The following is a 15,616-nucleotide window of genomic DNA, read 5'->3' on the forward strand; positions in this document are numbered from 1 at the left end:
GTAGTTATATAGCAGCTAATACTTACTGGATGCTTACTTACTGTTTATTTGTGGAATGCTGTTTGCTTTACGTACATTGGAAGCGTTTAACCCTTACAATAACTCTATGTGGTAAATATGTTATCTCCATTTTTCATACAAGAAGTCTGAAGTGTTAGGGTGGTTGGTTACTTACCCAAAGTCATACAGCTAGCACATTCCACAGGCAGGGTCTTTTTTTTTTTTTTTTTTTTTTTGCGGTACGCGGGCCTCTCACTGCTGTGGCCTCTCTCCCATTGCGGAGCACAGGCTCCGGACACGCAGGCTCAGCAGCCATGGCTCACAGGCCCAGCTACTCCGCGGCATGTGGGATCCCCCCGGACCGGGGCACGAACCCACATGCATCCCCTGCATCGGCAGGCGGACTCTCAACCACTGTGCCACCAGGGAAGCCCTAAGCTGTATATTTTAAAGTACTAGTTTCATAATAATAGTAAGTTTGAAATAAATTTATAATGTACACGTAAACCATACTTTAGGAATGAGAACACTATATTGCCTGTGTATTGGCACATTAAGCACTCATCAGAATTTTTGTTGGACATCTATCATGTGCTGTGTCCAGGGGTGATGGAGAGATTTAGAAATACGATCACTGTGCTCAGTGATCCGCATTGTCCATTTTTTTTTTCCAGCCTGTTCCTCTCTTGGACAAACAACCAAGCAAATGGCATGCCCTCCTTAATTTTAAATCTCAAAATAAATTAAACTCAGGTATTCTCTACTGTCTGAGCCTGTTTGGTTCCTGACTTCGTATACTGAAAGAGACCTCATTAGTTAAATATTTTTGGTCCCTGAGTTTCGGATAGTGAGTAGGAATGAAAGCTTGAATAGCAAAGGAAAACAACCCCGTCTTAAAAAGTTTGTTCAGTTTCCTGGGTTTGGAAGAATTTGGATTGTGAGGGATATATGTATCACGTCTTAAAATAATAAAACAATAATAAATGGAATGCAGTGGTGATTTAAGACAGTATTTTTATCCCTCTGTCACTGCTCTACTGTGTACCCTTTGAATATAAAGGTACTCCACAAGAATACCTATTCCTCTCTAAAAATAATTTTCACAGAAATTTAGTAACTGGATTATGGTAATATGTTAATGTTCTATTTATGCTGGCTTACATTTATATATATAAGTAGGTGAAATGGCTTAGCACATCGATAAAAAATATTGGGTATGAAAAGAATTAAAGCACTTGATCCACATAATGATGGTACTACAGTTGTTTAAAGATAAAGTCTGTAATGGATTATGCTAAGACCAATGGCAGGGTGAAGAGCCCTTGTTTGAAATAAGCCTTAATAATGTGGACTAGTGAATGATATATAATATTCTGCTAAAATATAATCAATTAATTCATTCAGCAAGTCGTGTACCTAATATATCCCAGGCTCTGTGTGAACTCTGTCTGCATGGTGTCTAACCACATGAAAATTAAAATCCAGTCAAGTTGTCTGCTCTTGAGAGGCAGTATTTATGGTCTGGAGGCAGATGGCTTGAATTTGCATTTGTCTCTTCCACTTACTAGCTGGTTGAACTTGGGTGAACTGTTTGACTCTTTGTGCCTCCGTTCCCTCATGTGGTTTATTTAATAAAGGAGAGAAGGAAGAGTAGAGAGAATTCTAACAGCAACTACCTTGTGGGGTTTTGTGAAGGTTAAATAAAGAAGTGTATGAAGGGCTTGGAACAGTGCCTAGTATAAGAAATGTTAGTTATTTTTATTATTTTAACGTGGAGACAGATGGTTAGAAAATACACATTGTGGGGATCTTGGCCTGGTCTGGAAGGGTCAAGAATGACTTTCCTGCGGATGTGACTTGGGCCTGACAAGTGCAAGATGAATAGTGTTGACTGACTGAATAGGGGAAGAATCGTGGGCTGAGAACAGCAAGTATGGAGGCTGGGAAGGAGCCTGGTCAGAGCAGCCTGAGGACCAGTCCAGGCCAGAAGAGGCGATAGGCGCCCCATCTGGTACAGCCTTGGAAAGCCTTTCGCAGGGTGGTTTTAAGCAAGGAAGATTTTCATCTTAAAGGGATCATCCTGCATGCATTCTGCAAAATATTTGGAATGAGGCAGAGTACATGTGGGGAGCACAGTGGGAAGGCTGTTGAAAAGTAAGGTGGTAGTCTGGAGTAAGGTGGAAGATGGATAGAAGTGGGTAGATCAGAACGTCTCTGGGACGTCAGATAATCCTGCCTTCACGTTTCATTGGAGCTGAAGGATGAGCGAGAAGAACTGCCAGTGAGGACTCCCAAGATATCAGATAGACGATACATACATTGCAGGTGAGTCCAGAGAGTAGAGGGAATGTTCTAAAAAGAGACTGAGGATGTACTGTACTTTGCTGATAATACTGAGGAAGTTGAGAGCAGTGGTTCTCAAGGTGTGCTCCCTGGACCAGCAGCCTGAGCATCACCTGGGCACTTGTTAGAAATATGAATTATCAAGTCCTGCCCTAGACTTACTGAGTCAGAAACCCTGGATGTGAGGCCCTCCGGTCTGTGGGTTTTTTTGTTTTTTCTTTTTTTGCGGTACGTGGGCCTCTCCCTGTCGTGGCCTCTCCCGTCGCGGAGCACAGGCTCCGGATGCGCAGGCTCAGCGGCCATGGCCTCACGGGCCCAGCCGCTCCGCGGCACGTGGGATCTTCCCGGACCGGGGCACGAACCCGCGTCCCCTGCATCGGCAGGCGGACTCCCAACCGCTGCGCCACCGGGGAAGCCCCGGTCTGTGTTTTAACAAGCCCTCAGGTGATTTAAAATTTGAGAACAGCGTTCTTAGAGGAACAATGGAACGGTTTAGGAAGATGGACAAGTGAATGTCAGAGCTAAGAACTTGATTGCTTTTGCGCAATGACAGAACTTTTGAGCAGGGGTCAGCAAACTACAGCCAGTAGGCCAGATCTGGTCCACTGCCTGTTTTGGTATAGTCCAGAACCTAAGAATGGCCTTGTTGGTTTCCGTTGTTTAAGAGAGCACCGAGGAAACTTGGGAAGTAGGATTCCTCAACACTGTCTGGTTTTTTTTCCAAAATAGTGATGATGTTTTGGAATGTCTGATCTCACTGTCTTGGTATTTCTGCTCTGTCCAGCTTTGGAGATGGATGGCATATCACCAGGAACCTCAGAATTCTCCTGTCTTAGGAGAGACAGGATAGTGACAACTTCAGATTGGAAAAGTTTAGAAGACAAATTTTACTTTTTCCCTGTACATTCATGGAGAACTTGGTATAGTGATGTGTATTAAAGGGATATATGCTGAAGTGAACATTTTCAGCTCACCTCTGTATTGTCGAAGTGGCATTTTACTAGGTTTATTTTTTATTTCTTTGTCAGTAAGTCTTCTGAAAACTATTAGAAATGCCATCTTTCTGCAAAGAGATTTCAAGAAATTCTGGAGGCAAAGTGTTTTATAGCCAACGCCTTAACGTTGACGATGCATCTTATTTCTTTAAAATGGTCTGGATTTAAACCTTGAAATCAAGTCTCAGAAACAGAAACTTCATATTAAATACTTTATTAAGTATTAGTGTAATTATGAGAAAACTAGTAGAATACACACTTTTTCTTCTTAGATAAAAATTAAAACTGTATATGATGAACTTGGAAGTAAAATGGAAATTAAAAATTTAACGTGTAAAAAGCAATTCAGATTACTTACAAAACCGTGTGCACAACTCAGTTTTCTTCTCCTGCCAAGCAGTACCTTTCCATTATAATTTACAGTTCACTGTTTGCATTTTGCAATATATTTATTTACGTTAACATGTTGCTAGTGTGAAAGTGGAAGAAAAAAGTACTGTACAGATGATTTCTGGACTCTTTCGCACCTTGCTGAAATACTTGCATCCTTCTTTGGCACTTGAGTTGAGAATTACACTCCTTTCTCTACTGCAGGGCAGGTCGCTTTTAAGTACCCCCTTCTCTTGAACATTCTCGTAGTTCGGAGCATGAAAAAGGCAACATATTTCTGTCTGAACTATTGCCATTCCATCGATAAAACAAAATGCTGCTGATAGGGTTTTATGAAGCCCCGCTAATGTAGTTTTGCAGAGTTTCTGAGCTTATATTTTGCAAAATAGATTTGCCAGAATACCAAAGTTGGGAAATCATGTTTCTGTTAGAAGAAAACATAAACATTCCTACAGATCAGAATTCTTGACTAATCTCTTTGCGTAATAAACCACATGTAGTCATAACAGAAAACAGACAAAAAGGAGTGAGGCGGGCCGTGTAATTTATAGATGAGGAAAAATAATAGTGGATGAGTTGACGTGTCGTGTAGATAGGAGCCTATGGCTAGCAGCTCACTCTTAGAATTCATCCTGAGATGTGCAGGTGGACATACGTATCCATGTGAATGTGGGTGTGTGTATGTATGTGTATATCTGAAATCCTGCTTTCATGATGCCATGCCTTTCAGTATTGCTGTTAGGTACGAGAATTCACTTACTGGCCACTTATATAGAAAACCAGGTTCCCTATCAAACTGTAGTAACCTTTAAAGCATCAAATTCATTTTTTCCAGCCTCAGATTTCCTTCCCTCTCTCCCTCCCTCCTTTCATCCACTCCTGCTTCTCTCCCTCCTTCCTTCCTGCTTCTGCTAGTGCTTGGGACTAGTTCTGGGTGCAGGAGATACAGCTGTGAACAAGTCTGTGTTCTCATTCAATTTGCAGTCTAGTGTGGCGAGACGGATAGTAATCAAACACAAAGTGAATAAGAAGATATCAGAAGTGAATGCATGCTCTGCAGACAAGTAAAACCTGGGGTTCTGCTGGAGAATGAGTGGTGTTCCCTTAGAGTGAGTGGATGGTTAGGGAGGTCCTCTCTCAGGAGGGGATAGTTAAGCTGTGCCCTGGTTGTCATAGGAGGAATCATCATGTTAATATCTTTGGGAAGGACATTCTAGGTGGAGAGACCAGTGCAGAGACCCTAGGGCAGGAATCAGGTAACAGAAAGAAGACTGGGTGGCTGGAGTATGGTGAAAAGGTGGTGAAAAGATGAGCCCGGGGCAGCAAGCAAACGCTTTGTAGGCTAGGGAAGAGGTACGGATGAAATAATCAAAACAATAATAATAGTAGCTGCCACTGTTTACTGATTCACTTTACTCTGTGCCAAGTACTCTGCTTGGCATATTACCATCTATGATCCAATTTAATTCTCGAAATTCTATGAGATAAATATTGTCATCCCCATTTTTCAGATGAGGAAACTGAGGCTGCAGAGTCCATTTGCTTAAGATCACATATCTATGAAGTGGAAACAAAGTGGGATTTTATTTGCACCCTGGTCAAGTGTGATGCAAAGCTGGTGCTCTCTACTACCATGCTGTGGGGCATCTGTACAGTTCTTTATTTTCACCCCCTGTCCCCTTTATCCCTCAAAAATTTTTCTTACTCAGTTATGCAGGTGCTGGGGCATAGCCAGAGAAGCCCATTTTATGCCATTGAAACTGGTTTCCAGTCTTCTTTGTATTTTATTTCTCCCATTTGTCACTCTAGGCCCCTTCCTTGGTAACTCACACTGTCTTTATTGGCAAAGAATATAAACTTAGAATAAGACGAGGGCATTATGCAGCTGCTTCCAGGCGGTATCAGCCCCAGGACAGAGTTCCTGCTTGGTAGTCACTGGTACTTCCAAATGACGTACGCCAACAATTGGGTAAAAAACCATTTCAGCCAGAACGATTTTCAGATTTTCTAGTTTCACTAAAAATTAGTGGGTACTCCTTAAAAAATGAGTACTAGGTAAGGGTCAGGATTGATAATGTTTAGAAAATGTTTTAAGAACTTTAATCCAGGAGCTGATATTTTGTATTTCAGAAATACATTGGTTATTTCAGGTACAATGTCCTGAACATTTTCAACCATCTTTAGTTTGGATATTCTTTGCAGGGAAAAAAATATGCATCCTCCTTTTATTAAATACAGAATAGAAAAAATAATTTTATCTGACATTTGTCTCTAGGCATATAGCTGAGATGTCATTAGAATTACAATATATGAAATAAGTTAATATTCTAGTCATGTGCTTTTAAATGGGCATATATTAGCAGTAGCACGGAGGCTCGTTTTGATTTCAGTAACTTTCCAGTCTGATCCAGCGCGAGACCCTTAGTGGTTGTGACACTCAGTTGAAGGTTGAGAGTGAGCCTGTGGCCTTAATCTGATGCCTGTTTGGACACTAACCCTGGGTGTGGTTGAGCCACGCCAGAGTACAACCACAGCCCAGCCATCCTTGACCTGCCTCAAGCTTGACAGGCTAAAGGCGCCTGAGGGAAAGGGTCCGTGGTGGCCACAGGTGCAAACTGGATGTGTGTTTCAGAAAGTGAGTGGCAGTGGCAGGCTGGTTTGCTGGGAGGTATTGGAGCTTGCTTTGTAAATGGTTTATACTTACTCAGAATTAAATTAACAAAAGTTCTTTCATAAAATTGGGCAAAGATTACCGAAAAGAAACTTCACAAAACTAAAATGAATGTAACTTCTTGAACAGATGTAACGATTTTTGTATATTTATCTCTTAACTTGCCCTTTGCAGTGCTTGATCTGAGCATTCAGAGAAATACCCATAGGCAGGACTTCATGGATGTTGCAGTGACTGTCAAAAGCAGATAAACACTGCACATCTTTTAAACATCTGCAGTTTCGCTTTTCTGGAATCTAGTCTTGTGCCATTAATTGCCAAGGCCTAATTTTAAAATCCAACCTTGTGTTTTGTTCAGTTGTTTGTGGATTGTGGATGTCAAGTGATACAACAGTGTATTGAAAAGTTCTTTGTTCACTCGGAACACACACATTCAGCTTCCCATGGAGTAACACTGCAGCCACATAACAGGGCTCTGTCATCAGCCTGTTAAATCCTCAGAGTAATTATGTGTGATGAATGCCATAGTAGGATAGTAGTGACTTTAAAGATAAGCCAAGAGAACAGACAAAAAGCACTCTCTGCTTACACCAAGAGGAGAATCAGCTGTGTCAGTGACCAGAAAGCAGACCATTGGTGGTCTCTCATGATTGCTTCTCTGTGTATCTCTTTCTTCCTGCCTCTCTCCCCGCTGTCCCATTTTCTCTGCAGTCCTGTGCAGGGACTGGGTGCGGAGTACTACTGATTGTATTTCAGAAACTGAACCTTTGCCCCTAATCTCGATTCCCCTCCTTTGACATTACTTTCTAAGAGAATGGCGTTGGATTACACAAACACACACACACGTGCGTGCAAGCACACACAAATACATTTATTTCTAAACTCAGTAGTAATGAAATTCTGCATGTTGGAATATCATAGGAGGAATATCTGTATTGGTATTTCTCGAACATTGGCTTTTTGTGTGAGTGCAATAAGATTCGATGCCAATATTTAAGCTATTCTTCCCACCCCTCCCTCCCCACGTAACTCTGCATTTATCAAAAATAAATGCCCAAATCAGTGGAGTGTTTCTGTAACGGGTAGGAATTACCTTAGACTTACTACCCATAACCCACAGGCTTATCGTCATTTTTTAACACATAAACCAGTTGTTCCTACATTGAGCTGTGAGCTTTCCTTGTTATTTGATGAATAGATCACTTGAACGACTATTAGAAATACTGCATTTGGAATTGAACAAGCAAAGGGTTAAAACTGTCTGCTGGTTTTCTTATTTTTAATTCTGTTTTATGAGTGTGCTCATAGCAGTCCCACATACCTTGTTTTGCAAAGATTTTTTTTTTTAAGTCAGCATTTTTGGCAGTTTAAGAAGCATGATTTTTATGCTCTGTGTTTAAGATAATTGCCAACTTCAGCTTTCAAATATTTGTCAGGCCTAATATGTCTGTGCTCCACACTCCTTTGGCAACAGGCAGAGAGACTTTGCCTATAAATTTTCTTCGGTTTTCTGCACTGTCAAATTATATTTTATTGTGTCTATATTGAGTCCAAGGGAATTGGAGATACGAGTAGTTTACCACTGTCTGTGTCCCACTCTTCTATTTAGTTCAGCCACTTTGTTAGTATTAGGAAATTTGGCTTGTATACTTTGACTCAGGTATTTAGGTGTTTCTCTGATGTGAAATAAAGTGTGGACAAAGTTGATGCTGCTTATAATCAGTGCATTTTTGAGAAATACAGCAACAGATTTCTCTACAATATCCTTGGGTTTGTTTTCCTTTAAAAATCTTATAGATGGGAAGTCATATGGTATAGTATAATGTGGTACACAGATTCAGGTTTGAATTCCAAATCTTTTTGCTTCGTAAACTTGGGCAGGGCATCTAACTCTCTGAGCCTTTGCATCCTTTTTTTAAAGCGTGAATGATACACCTCCCTCACTGAGCTGTAAGAATAAAAAACAGGGTTATGTAAAACATCCAACACTGTGTCTGGTGCCTTTCTTTAGCCCTGAAGTCCCAGCTCTCCTTAGTGGCGGGTATCAGTCAAAAGTCTGGTCCTCTGACACACAGAAATGGTTTTTCAATCACAGCACGTTGTTAGGTTTTTTTTGTTTTTTTTTTTGCGGTACGCGGGCCTCTCACTGTTGTGGCCTCTCCCGTTGCGGAGCACAGGCTCCGGACGCGCAGGCTCAGTGGCCATGGCTCACGGGCCCAGCCGCTCCGCGGCACGTGGGATCTTCCCGGACCGGGGCACGAACCCGCGTCCCCTGCATCGGCAGGCGGACTCTCAACCACTGCGCCACCAGGGAAGCCCACGTTGTTAGTTTTTACCAGCTAGTAGGAAGTCTGGGTCCTGGCAGATGGTTATGCAGAGTTATGACTGTTTCAGCTGGTTTTCCCCTGTAAAATTCTGTTCAGGACTTTCCTCAAGAATTCTAAACATCAGTAATAGTTGAAAGGCAGCGGAGGCGTTGAGAGCCATGCAGGCTGTCGGCTGGCTGGCAGTCTCGATAACAGGCCATTCACTGAGGTGGGGAGCAGAAGAGGAACGTGAAGCAGGTCTGAGTGAGACTGAGGTGGCTTTTAACTTTACTTAGAAACATTTCTAATTCCCAATATTACTCATTTTAGGTATTTGTAAATTTGCATGATCTGTCATTTGGAGACACCCTTTTATCCCCGACTCAAGTATAGATCACAATAACAGAAATTCATGGCAGTGTGGATGTCACTCAGAAGAATTGACTGTTTACTGAGTTTTCCGTAACTGGTGCCATGTTAAAATCTCAGCGTCTTTAATGACACTTTTCTCCATGAAGATCATCTTAGTAAGAATCTGAATGTATGTTTGTTTTAAAAAATGAATAAAAAGACAGTAACTTGAGTATAAAACACGGTCACTTGGAAGTTTTATATCAGCTGCCTGAAGGTGGTACCAAAAAGTAAAAGCCAGTGTTAGTCTGTCCAAGGTCATGCCATTCATAAAGATTTGGCAATGTAGAGAACAGTATAGAGATTCCTTAAGAAACTAAAAGTAGAGCTAACATATGACCCACCAATCCCACTCCTGGGCATATATCCAGCGAAAACAGTGGTTCGAAAGGATACGTGCACCCCAGTGTTCATTGCAGCACAGTTTACAATAGCCAAGACATGGAAGCAACCTAAACGTCCATCGACAGAGGAATGGATAAAGAAGATGGGGTACATATATACAATGGAATACTACTCAGCCATAAAAAGAGAACGAAATAATGCCATTTGCAGCAGCTTGGGTGGACCTGGAGATTATCATACTAAGTGAAGTAAGTCAGACAGAGAAAGACAAATATCACATGATATCGCTCTATGCAGAATCTAAAAACAAACAAAAAATGATACAAATGAACTTATTTACAAAACAGAAGCAGAGACTTACAGAACAAATTTAGGATTACTGGGGGGAAGACCAGGGGGGTGGGAAAGTTAGGGAGTTTGGGATTGACATGTACACACTGCTATATTTAAAATAGATAACCAACAAGGACCTGCTGTATAGCACAGGGAACGTTGCTTAATATTCTGCAATAACCTAAATAGGAAAAGAATTTGGAAAAGAATGGATATATGTACATGTAAAACTGAATCACCTTGCTGTACACCTGAAACGAACACAATATTGTTAATCGACTATGCTCCAATATAAAAATAAAAATTAAAAAGAAAGATTTGCCAATGTGTTTTCCAGTTTTCTTCTTCCGTCTTTTGTTGCCTGCCTTTTTTGATTCCCTTTTTTGTTTCTTCCTTTTTTTGTAGAAATGATGCAGCATACTGCAAAGGGCAGGTCAGGCCCCAGGTTCAGATCCTGGCTCTGTCACTTACTACTTGTCCGATCTCAGAATGCTCTGTTTAACTCTGAGCAAGCTTCCATTTCCATATCTGTTAAAATGGAGAGAGCAATGCCTAATTTATGAGGTCATTGGGAAAAATGAGAAAACGGATTTCAAGGGCACATTTAGTAAGCAGGAGTTTTTTATATTGTTATCATTAGGCATCCAGTTGAAACTACAGAGTAACAAATTTGATGATTTGTAAAAAAAAAAAAAAAAAAAAACTCAAAAAAATTTGATGATTTATGGGTTGCTAAATAAAAGATTTTGGTTAAAGAGGAGATTGAAACTAACAGTTAAAATGAGTTTCCTAAAAATTATCCCTGAGGTTATCCGTGGTAACCCTGTCTTCCGAGACCATGATAATTGAGTTGACTGTAAGAAAGAGGGGTTGACAAAGCAGTTCTCCTGCTAACTTAAAGAAAATGTGTGTGCCCAGAGGCAGGCGTGTCCAGCCTAGTTAGACAAAGTACTTGAAAATCCAGCCAGCAGTACTTCAGACTTCCCTGGTGATGAATTGCCTGCCAAACTCTGCCACCGAGCATTCAATTTAATTCACTTATCCGTCTTGGCATATAGCTTCCTTATAAAGCCAGGGCCCTCACAGGGGGAGAAAGGTCGGCAGGAAAGCCCATTCCAAATCTTAAAGCGACCATGCTTAGTGATATTTTGAATTCATGGGCTGTTTTCTTCCCAAACTCCCCAATTGTTTTGGAGACATACATTTCTTCAGTTTCACACGCTAAAGATATTCTCCAAAGGATGTCGTCAGGATGGCATATTTTTTCTTTTTCTCACGAGAGCCCTGACTTTCAGAACGGCCCAAAAGAGGGGACTTGCCACTATGCAAGTGGATGTCAAGCCCCTTCATACCTTCCTTCTCTCCCTCCCTCCTGGAGCCTGTATCTAAAACTAACCTGTCCTGTTTCTTCTCTTTTTGGTTGGGAAGGAAGTTTAAAGCCCCAGGTGAGATCTGAGACAACCTGGCATCATGGAATCAGCCCTAGTTGTCTACATGTCTGTTCTTTGGTTCTGTGACCATAGCTAGGATCTCAGTGTCCACAGATGTCAAATTATGCCTTAACATTTTGATGTCTTGATTAGCTGGAGGGTTCTTTTTGTAAAATTTTAAACTTGTAATTGTGAAAATGTCCAAACATACACAAAAGTAGGGAGCGAAACCCCAGGTGCCTAGCAGCTTCCGCTACCATCAACGTTTGCTGGACTATTTCATCTCTCTCTCCTGCACTTGTCCTCCCACATTTTATGGTTTGGGTATTTTTTGTGTGGGGGGTATTTTGAAGAAAATGCCAGTCCTCGTTTGATTACACTCCTAAGTTTCATTGTACATCCCACGGAAAACCGAAAACATTCAAGTCTTTTACCTATGCCTCCCTTCCCTTCCCCCACCCAACCCCAGGAAAGAATTACCAATAGTACAGAAATGTAAACATTTCTGTTTTCTGAAGATTTCTGATTTTATAATCTTGCTTCAGCAATTCTTTCCTTCGTTCGTTCTTTCCTTCATCCGCCCTTCCTTCCTTCCTTCCTTCCTTCCTCCCTCCCTCCCTCCCTTCCTTCCTTCTCTTATGCATGTGGGATCTAGTTCCCTGACCAGGGATCGAACCTGGGCCCCCTGCCTTGGGAACGCAGAGTCTTAACCACTGGACCACCAGGGAAGTCCCAGCGATTTTTTTTTTTTTTTTTGCGGTACGCGGGCCTCTCACTGCTGTGGCCTCTCCCCTTGCGGAGCACAGGCTCCGGACGCACAGGCTCAGCGGTCATGACTCACGGGCCCAGCCGCTCCGCGGCACGTGGGATCCTCCCGGATCGGGGCACGAACCCGTGTCCCTTGCATCAGCAGGCAGACTCTCAACCACTGTGCCACCAGGGAAGCCCCCCAGCAATTTTTAATGTGAAGTTTATAGAACCCTGGGTGGGTATGGGAACCTTTAGAAATTAATACAGCTATTTGTATGTTTGTGTATTTGTAGTTTGGTTTGGTTTGGTCTGGTGGGGAGATCAAGTGATATCTTTTATTAAAGTTTTAAAGGAGTCCCTGGCTGCGAGATTTTGAGCCTGGGTAGAGAATGTATATGTAAGGTCTCACCTGATCCTGAGGCCTTGCGTAAGTGGAAGCACTCTTTGTACAGTCGAACCTTGAGAAAGAATCTATTAAAATACACTAGCACAGCATGATGGTGTCTTTGTAACATAACACTGAGCTAATTCTGCTTACAATTCCGTATTTAGTGAGGCAGAGCCATTTAGGAAAAGACTATAAATAAATGCTGTCCTCACATTTTTGAGAAAGGGTTATCTAAAGCTAGATAGGATATATATTTGTGGCCTCAAGATGGAGTTATCAGTCTCCTCCAGTGTCTGTAAAGAAATACAGCTTTTCTCTTTCTTTGTACTAATAAAATGTTTTCAAGAGAAGGCCATTTAGGGCTTCCCTGCTGGCACATTGGTTGGGAGTCCGCCTGCCGATGCAGGGGACACGGGTTCGTGCCCCGGTCCGGGAGGATCCCACGTGCCGCGGAGCGGCTGGGCCCGTGAGCCATGGCCGCTGAGGCTGCGCGTCCGGAGCCTGTGCTCCGCAACGGGAGAGGCCACAACAGTGAGAGGCCCGCGAACCGCAAAAAAAAGAGAGAAGGCCATTTAGTATTGATTTGGGTTAGATACCTTGTTTGTCAAAAAATGGATATAATTTATTTGGAAAAGTCATTCCATCTGGGTCACGCTGGACATCTAAATCTTTAAATAATACACATGCTGCTCCTTTGGTCCTGCAGCATTCTCTCCCAGCCGGGATAGATGTGAGTTTAAAGCTGGTAAGTGTGCCAGCCCTGGGTAAGGCATTAGCTCTGTCGAAGTGTATCACTCTGTTGGCCCCTTGCAGGTCCTAAGTCTTTATGGTAAGATATACAGAACCTGAATTAGAAATGAACTTTTCCCAGTTTAACACCAGAGTTGGAAATTGGGAGCAGAGTTTTGATGACAGTGAAAGTTGCTCACCGAAGCAGAACCCAGCTGGGCCTCACGATCTATATCTAAGAGTCACAGTTCACAAAAACTCCCCAAGTTTTGCCAATACTTTTGTTTAGTTTTCTTTTTCTTCAGGAATACACTTGTTAACTTGGAACATGCTTGTCAGTTTTTGTGGTTTTGCTTTACTTAGGTGTAATATCAAGCATGAGCAAATGCATAGGGTTATCCTAGCTCATGATGGATTTCCCTCAGGGATTATAAATTATGCTATCAGAAATCAGTAATGGTTTTTGCATGACTCAAAGAACAGGCTGCTGTATATGGGGCAGTGCTTCGTTTCTACTTTTGCAGGAAATTATTAGATCTGTGTAGCCACAGTACCCAAAGCAGATGGGTATAGCTAGATGACTGTGAAAGGGGCAGGGTACCACGTGTCTACTGCACCTTTAAATATTCAACACAACATCAGTAATGCAGGAAAGCACCGAAGGGAGAGTTACACAGGTTGACTGTTAGAAAACAAGTCTTGGATCACAGAATGAGAGGTTTCTGTGGCTGTGATAGAATGCCAAACCAAGATCAGTGTGTGCACAAAACAATCAAGTATTAGTAAGATGTACATAGAATAGAAGAACCCTCGGGTAGCATTTTCTAGAAGTAGCCTTATGGCTGCTCCCTGATTAACATGCTCTTACATGGGGAGGAGGTGAAAAGACAATACAGTTCACCCATGAACAGCACAGGGTCCACTTAAACGTGGATTTCTTTTTTCAATAGTAAATACTGCAGTACTGTGTGATCTGCTCTTGGCTGAATCTGTAGATGTGGAACCGTGTATATGGAGGGCCAGCTGGAAGTTATACGTGGATTTTTTGACTGTGCAGCGGGTCATCACCCCTAACCCCTGTGTTGTTCAGGGGTCATTTGTATGTTGTCATTCCTTCTAGTGAAATCTTATCTTCCAAATACTTTCCCTCTAACTTTGTAAGGCAACTGGGAAAAATGGATGCCGTAAACCTGTTTCTTTATTTTGAACTCTTTCTGCTATAACTGATGTATGTTCCTCTTTTTTAGGCTCTATTAATTTCTTAGGGCGGCTGTAACAAATCACCGCAAATTCAGTGGCTTAAAAACAAAAGGAATTTATTCTCTCACGGTTTCAGAGGCTAGAAGTCTGAAATCAAGGTGTCAGCAGGGCCGTGCTTCCTCTGAAAGGTCTAGAGAAGAATCCTTTCCTGCCTCTTCCTAGCCTCTGGAGGCCCCCAGCAGTCCTTGGAGTTCCATGGCCCTCCTTGGCTTTGTAGCTGCATGCATCACTCCAATCTCTGCTTCCATTGTCACATGGCCTTCTTGCCGGCACGTGTCTCCTCTGTCTGTGTACCCAAGTCTCCCTCCCCTTTCTCTTATAAAGATACCACTCATGGGATTCAGGGCCCACTCTAATTACCTGATCTTAACTTAATTACATCTACAAAGACCCTATTTTAAAATAAGATCACATTCACAAGTTCCAGGGCTTAGAACTTGAACATCTCTTTCTCAGGGAGACAAGTTAACTCAATAGAGGGGCCATAATCAGCGATAAGCAGAAGGGCTGGTTTTCAGTGTTAGATTCAGAATTACGGTTTTATTTCTTCTTGGTTTTATTATAAAATTGTTAATCGCAGAGTTAAAAAGTGGAGATCAGTCTTCTGACATAATGGGAACTTGTGTTAAGTGAGAGATGATTTTACTTTGTACAGAATGTTTTGTTTGGTTAAAATTTTCTGTTTTTATTTTATCTCGATAGTGTTTAAACAACAGTTTTAACCTTTAGCATATGATTTCTTGATTTTTCCTTTTATTTTTTGTTGCTCACATACTTGACACAGATTTCCAGAAATAGATGTCAAGAGAGTAAATACAGGGTGGGAAATAACTGGCTGTGAACTCTGTTGTTTAGCACACACATAAAGGAATGAGGCATCTGTGTTATGAATGCTTTAATAAACTCTCTAGTTTAGTTTATTGTGGAGATTAAGGTTGAGGAATACTATTAATTATGAAGTATATAGTACTTTCAGTTTTTCTTTCTTACTAATTTTACCCTTACAATAGCCCTGTGAAGTTAGAATATGTATTATATCCACTTAAACGATGGGAGAACTGAAGTGTATAGAGTTAATATGAATCCTGTCCAGTGCGCCAAGTGGCGGTATGTGTAGATAACATAAAAGAACAGATCACATGTCCCCTGCTCTGAAGGCATTTAGATCTAGAGTGGGGTGCAAACAAGCAACAAGCAATTATATTTAATATAATGTCAGTGCTAGAGGTATCTATAGGCTGCTTTGGTAGCAAATGGGTGAGCTG

The 15,616-nt window shown here is 41.7% G+C and overlaps 1 protein-coding gene and 1 non-coding gene across 2 annotated transcripts in view; one reads left to right on the top strand and one right to left on the bottom strand.

Annotated features, from left to right (window-relative positions):
* LOC103071535 (ubiquitin-conjugating enzyme E2 E2) overlaps positions 1-15,616 on the top strand; it is a 357,534-nt gene that overhangs the window by 162,068 nt on the left and 179,850 nt on the right. The gene's annotated exons all lie outside the window — the stretch shown is intronic.
* TRNAG-CCC (transfer RNA glycine (anticodon CCC)) lies at positions 11,880-11,952 on the bottom strand. The gene has a single exon. It is a non-coding gene; the product is annotated as a tRNA-Gly (tRNA).

The sequence above is a fragment of the Lipotes vexillifer genome, unplaced genomic scaffold, assembly GCF_000442215.2.
Source record: "Lipotes vexillifer unplaced genomic scaffold, Lipotes_vexillifer_v1.1 scaffold937, whole genome shotgun sequence".
NCBI lineage: Eukaryota > Metazoa > Chordata > Mammalia > Artiodactyla > Lipotidae > Lipotes > Lipotes vexillifer.